The sequence below is a fragment of the Coenobita brevimanus genome, chromosome 37, assembly GCF_032717465.1.
Source record: "Coenobita brevimanus isolate Jiangsu-jjx chromosome 37, ASM3271746v2, whole genome shotgun sequence".
In the NCBI taxonomy this organism is placed as follows: Eukaryota; Metazoa; Arthropoda; class Malacostraca; order Decapoda; family Coenobitidae; genus Coenobita; species Coenobita brevimanus.
The window spans coordinates 11,482,857-11,489,765 of record NC_136990.1 but is presented as its reverse complement, the minus strand read 5'-3'; the positions used below and the strand labels follow the sequence as shown (position 1 = coordinate 11,489,765).

Genomic DNA, 6,909 nt, shown 5'->3' with positions numbered 1-6,909 from the left:
TATAAGATACGAAATTTTGGAATCATAAACAAATCTGTGACCTTTAGAAGTAGTTGAAGGTCATTCATATTGTTGTGAAGGGGGATTTGCCAGTTAGGTAGTCTCGTACCTTCGAGACGTTTCTGGTACCGTAAGTTTCGGTATGAGTCGTCAGAGTTGCCAATTTGCCTGGTGTTTGTGAGCGTAGTTATTTCGTAAGTTAAACATTCATTTATTTTTGTGCTCTTTTTCTTTATAATGTTTTATTTAAGTGATTGCTTGTTAAATCATGCAGTTTAAGTTCGTATGGTAAATGATTTAGAGTGTTATGTAATGTGAGAACTCTAGCATGTGTGGATGTCTCGTAGTTGGTAACTGTTGTTGCTAGGGGCTGATGCAAGACAGTATGTCCTAGAATGTTGGAGAAGTAGAAGTTTCGAGAGTAATGCAAGCTTATATAAGGATAGGGTAGAGACTGTTTTGAGTTTTTGGTTGGGTTTCAGTTCAGTATGAGTGAAGTGCAGTCGGTTTTGGTGCAGTGCTGTTAGTGAAGTTTGTGGAGAGTTACTTTGCAAGCATTAAGTGTAATTACTGTCTGTGAAGATTGTATATTTTTGGTACTTGTGAAAACAGTGGCAAACAGTGACGGGTTATTGAAGTTTGTATGTCTTACTTGAGAGTAAGAAATTGTTTTGGAAGGAGGTGAAGAAAGTAAGGCAGTGTGAAAGGGGAAATAGTAGGGGAGTGAAAGATAGGAATAATAGATTGTTGGTGGAGAAAAGAGAGAAATTGAGGAGATGGAAGGAGCACTTTGAGGATTTGTTGAATGTAGAGAGTGAGAGCAGTGAGAGTATAAGTGGTTGGGGAATGGCTGGGAGAAGAAGAGATGAGAGGAGGGAAGAAGAGATCAGCAGGGCGGAAGTAGTGGAAGCGATGAAGAAGATTAAGTTGGGAAAGGCCCCAGGAATTGATGGAGTGTGTGGTGAAATGCTTAGGTATGAGGGTGAGATTGTTGTGGAGTGGATATGGAAGTTGTGTAGATTGGCTTGGGAAGAGGGAAGGGTTCCAGAGGACTGGAAATCAGGTATAATTGTTCCCTTATACAAAGGAAAAGGGGAGAGAGAAGTATGTGGTAACCATAGGGGTATTTGCCTTCTTAGTGTGACTGGTAAAATATATGGTAGAATACTCATTGATAGGGTTAGGCATATGACAGAGGAGCTAGTTGGAGAAGAACAAGGGGGATTTAGGAAGGGAAAAGGGTTTGTAGATCAGATATTTGTTCTAAGATGTTTAGTGAAGAAGTATCTAGAGAAGGGAAAGAAAGTGTATGCTGCCTTCATGGAATTGGAGAAAGCTTATGACAGAATAGATAGGCAAGGTATGTGGAAGGTATTAAGAATATATGGAGTGGAGGGGAAATTGTTGAGTGCTGTGAAGAGTAAGTACGAGGGAGCTAGGGCTACGGTGCGAGTGGATGGTGAGCTGAGTGAGTTTTTTTTATCTCAATATGGGACTGAAACAGGGTTGTGTGATGTCTCCATGGCTGTTTAATATAGACATGAATGGGGTTGTAAAGGAGGTGCAAGGTAGGGCAGTGGATGTGGGGCTGGCCCTAATGAATGAGGGTGAGATTTGGAAGCTTCCGGTGTTGCTGTTTGCTGATGATACAGTATTGCTGAGTGAAGATGAATGGGAGTTGCAAGGTTTGGTGAATGAATTTGGGACAGTGTGTAGGAAGAGGAATCTGAAAGTTAAAGTAAACAAAAGTAAAGTTATGGTGTTTGAGAGGAATGAAGTCACAGAGTGCGCAGTAAGGTTGGATGGTGAGGATATGGAGAATGTGAGTGCATTCAAGTACTTGGGTAGTGTGATGAGTAAGGATGGAACTTTGGGGGATGAAGTGCGTGAAAGGGTACAGCAGGGAAGGAAGGTTGTTGGTACACTGAAAGCAGTGATGAGAAATAGGGAGGTGAGTATGGAAGTTAAGAAGTCGCTGCATGATAGTATTGTGATCCCTACCCTGACGTATGGAAGCGAGGCGTGGACCTTGCAAGAGAGGAACAAGTCAAGAGTGAGAGCAGTGGAAATAAGTTACTTGAGAGGAGCATGTGGAGTGACGTGGAGGGACAGGTTGACGAATGAAGAAGTGAAGGAACGTTGTGGGGTAGATGAGGATGTGGTTGAGAAGATTAGGAGAAATACACTGAGGTGGTTTGGACATGTGGAGAGAATGGAGAATGAAAGACTGACTAAGAGGGTGTATGTGGGTGAGGTGGAGGGAGGGAGAGGGAGGGGTAGACCGAGGTTGAGGTGGAGGGATGGAGTTGAGAGGTATATGAGGGAGGGGGGGGTGAGTTGGGGGGAGGGTAGTCATATGGTGGGTGACAGAGTGACTTGGAGGCGTTTTGTCTGCGGCCACCCTTTGCGGGATTAGGGCGTCGGGCTATAGATAGATAGATAGAAGTTTTAGACTGTGTGTCTGGGTGTGTTTTTGCACCTACACAATATTGTGATTGATTTTTAGTGTTTTGGTTTGCACTGTTTTCCTTTTAGATCACTGATGATGACCTTTTAAATGTCCAAACGTTTGAAATAAAGATGCTATTCACGTCTAAGCTCGTTGTCCTCTTCCTTTTCAGCCTAATGATAAATATGGTGATATAGCCTAATTATTTTCTGTTCCTACATCTGATAGATTGTTCCATTCGGAAACTCCCTTCACGTGGTGTCCACGTGGAAAAGAGCATCTAGTTATCCCTGTTTAAAAATTTTCTCATCACATCCTATCTCTGCATTCCCCTCCTGTTACACCTTTTACATGTATTCATAAACTCGGTCCTCCAGTCATACTGGAGGTGTCCCTCTTCCTGCACTTGAAGTTTCACTCAAATACACTGTATTCTCATCACACACACACACACACACACACACACACACACACACACACACACACACACACACACACACACACACACACACACACACACACACACACACACACACACAATGGTCTGGAATCATTGTAGTAACATATGACACTTGACTCACCCTCAACGACCACTTGGAAGACATGAAGAGGCGGTGCATGCCCAGTCTCAACACACCCAGGGCATGTCTAGCAAAAGACTTTGGACAACAGAAAAACATTTTCCCTATTCAACAAATAATATAGCAGATCAGTGATGTCCTATGCCTCATCAGGATGGCTCCCTTTCTATCTATCTAACATTTACTACAACACGATGCAGACTACACAGAACAACGCTATACACATCACTGGTTGCACCAATACCACTGCCGTAGCTCACATTTTGAATATAGTCTTACTTGTAAGAGAATATCTTGATATGAAAGGCAGTTCTGCAAGGCAGCCTGTGCTAACACACAACACCTCTGTTACCATATACCAAGAGCCACACAGCAAAATTGGGCACATAAAGTAACCATTGCTCATGCATTACCAGACCCTCTCCAAGAGCATCCCACTTTCAGACATTCCAGCACTAACAACAACATTCATTCATCATTCATTGCCAGACGCCATGTATCCCAAACGGGGTGGCCAAGGGCTTAGAGTTAATTGTTTTACAGGGAGGGGCACTAATCCTCCACCAACCCCACTTGACACGTAGGGAGAACGTTATGCCAACAGCATCTGGTGTTCCCAGGCAGTCACCCATCCAAGTACTAACCAGACCCAACGTTGCGTAACTTCGCTGATCGGACGGGAAGCGGTGTACTCAACGTGGTATGGCCGTTAACAACAACAAAATCTGCATACTTAATTCACATTCAGGGTAAAATACAGCACAGTCAGAACGTTATATTACAATACTCGTTCCCCTTCCCAACATCCACCCACCAAGGGTATCCTGAACAGAGATGACTAAGTACATCTACAGTAGTTAGGCTTTGCTAAGGACATCACCCAGCCTTCTCAGTTCCCAGCTTAGAATCCAGTTGTGTTGATAACAGATGGGCCATCCCCTGCTTGTAGAGTATGTCAAACAACACAGCACAAATAATGAAACACCACACAGAATATCCCACACTATGACAAACAACATTAATGGTATAAGAAACCTATGGGATCATCCCATGAGGGTAGTTGCTTGCCTGCGTTGACAGATCTACTTGGCTGGAAAGACCATAGTTAAGCAACAAGAATAACAACAACAACATTCTGCAACATTTTTGTTCACCTAATTCTCCATGTTCTACTTGAGTGTGCTCGCGCTCACATTACGTTGGAAACAGTAAGAATTTTTTTTGCAATATTTTATCATCACAGTTTTTTATCGTATCCTCAACGAAGAGAATGGTCATTTTAAGTATAACTATTAGAAATTCTTCAAAAGTCTGTTCTACTTAATTACCTTCACCAACATAATGCCCCTTACTTCAGGCATCTGAATGCTAGTGTGATATTTAACTTAGCAGGAGTAAACTTTCAGCAGAGAGGGTGTGGAAGGCCCCAGCGAGGCTGAGCTTGGAAATGGTTGAGCAATGCTTGCCACAATGTAATTATGATGCTCTTTTTTTGTTGCAAAAGCACACTCATTCAGTGGTTTCCTATTCGCTTGGCCATGGAAAACCACATCTAAGTTTCTCTTTCATGAAAATCTGCTTTCCTTTCAGATGAATGGAACAGCTACTTGTTCGATTTTTTTTTATAAACACTGAAATAAATCAAAATTTTGCCTAGGTTGCTGTAGGTGTTTTTAGATCGTTAAACTTTCTATGCGCGAGCGTGCGCGAACGCGATCAGACCGTGCACATGTGGATGCCTTTACTTGGTTCAAAACCACTGAAATATCACCAAACTCTGTTTCACTTCAGCCTCTCGTTCATCAGCTAACTTTACCCACTCCATCCTATAACAGTTAATTAGCAGCACACTTCACTGCAGCCTCATCAAATATTGTTGTGATGGCAGAGGGAGCTGGCAGCGCACCGACTAGCAAAACTACAGCAGGAGATGGAAGTAAATAGGGGTGAAAAAGATGTCATGTTACTTTCTACTCGACTAGTTTCCACTGTGCTTTCTTGAAGAGTTTTGAAGATGCCATAGACGACTCTAGTTGGAAAAAAAACAAAAAAACTATCTCCCTTCAACCCGTGTTTTGTTCCACTTCCATACGATTACGTCAGTGTGTCTCGAATGTACATATACCATGCACCTTCTAGAATTTATGTTTGATTTATGGTGAGATTGGTGGGTAAGTTTGTTTCCCCACTACACCTGCTTACCCAAGAGTATAATTAGGGACCTGGTATTTTATATTGGATGGGAATTATATTCGAGAGAATTGTGATTTTCTCAATTAATCACGTTCGTGTAGTCATTAGCCATTAACGTAAACCTTCTCCTCCTCTTCCTCCTCCTCCTCCTCCTCCTCCTCCTCCTCCTCCGCCTCCTCCTCACCCTCATCCTCATCCTCCTCTTCATCTTCGTTTCTGTTTCATATTTCTTTTGCTCTTTTCTGCTTCTTCTTGTTCTTTTTCTCGTTTTCTTCTTTCTCAATTATCTTTCGCTTTTTTTCATTTCATCTTCATTATTCTTCCTTTCTACTTTCTCTTTTTGTTTTGTCTTCGTTCCTTTCTCTTTCTGTTATAAATCTTTCCTCTCTGGTATTTCCTTTCTTATTTTTTTTCTCTTCTCTTTTTTTTTTTTTTTTTTTTAATATTATTGATTCTTGATTTCTCTTCCTCGAGTACCAACACATTTTGAAAATTCACACTGACAATAAAAATATGAAAAACGCCCCAGTTTTGCTTCATATTGGTGAAAAATGTGATGCTTAAACAGGCGCCAGGTTGAAGCGGGATATCATTCATTTTTAAAGCGTCACAGCTGGGGGAAATATGCGTGCCATTACTGAACGCCACACCAATGCAGATTAATAGCCTGACAGCCTGAATGGTGGGCAGTCAAAGCTGGAGACATATTTATTAACTCGTGGCATTAATTGTACACAACCTGCACTCTCTCTCTCCCTCCCTCTCTCTCTCTCTCTCTCATAATATACATCCTTCTGTCAATCCAGCCACCCTGTATGTGTCTGCGTATCCCACTGCAAATGTTCTCTGCCATGCTCTTTCCTCTTTAGTAACAAGGTGTGAAAGCTGAAGTCTTTTCTTTTACTCACCTCTGGAGCGATTTCCTAGAGAGTAATATACAACCTTCAATAATAAATGCTTTACGTTGAGGTCTCACTAAAAAAAAAAAAAATCCTTTAGACAGAGCAAATAGGCGTCCTCTGTAATGTCTTTCCTTGGCCTATTCTTGTTACTGTCAACTTTTTTAGGCTTTAGATAGATTTTCTTGTAATGAAGGGGATGGACAGGGCTGTAGTCTAACCCTTCCAGTTCGAAAAATCTCTCATAAGCGAACCAAATCGTCTGATATTTCTGAAAAGATGAAAAAGCCATGGTAGTGAAGGGGCTTTTACCACGATGATGTAGAGATCACTGAGTTCTATCTACCACGTCATTTTTTTTTTTTCTAGCTATAGGTCGATTTTTGTCAATATAACGGTTTGGTTTAGCTTTCATTAACCCTTTGAATGCAATAATGTCTTTTGTATTTTATTCGTGTTATTACAAAACAAGAGGGATTGCACAGAGCCTTCTTGAACTCCTTCAGTCATCAGAGAGTCTTCTAATATCAATGAAATCCCCTGGAACTAGCGGGAAGAAAACATTTAAGATTCTTATTTACATTATAGGAATTAAACTCTGCATTACTGAACAAAATCACTTGACGGCAGCAGCAAGAATAAGAATAAAGAAATGCGTCACTGTTATGAACGAACTGGTAGATTGCTTCTAATCTCCTCAGCCTGACCAGTGCCTCGAAAGGTGAATAAAATCCTGGGTTGGTAGTAAGAGAAAAAATGAAATAAAAAAGGGAGTCATCGTGCGAAC

At 41.4% G+C, this 6,909-nt stretch overlaps 1 non-coding gene across 1 annotated transcript; it reads right to left on the bottom strand.

Moving 5' to 3' along the window:
* Positions 1-3,625: 3,625 nt before the first annotated feature.
* On the bottom strand, positions 3,626-3,744 carry LOC145396431 (5S ribosomal RNA). The gene has a single exon (XR_013896783.1). It is a non-coding gene; the product is annotated as a 5S ribosomal RNA (ribosomal RNA).
* Positions 3,745-6,909: the final 3,165 nt, after the last annotated feature.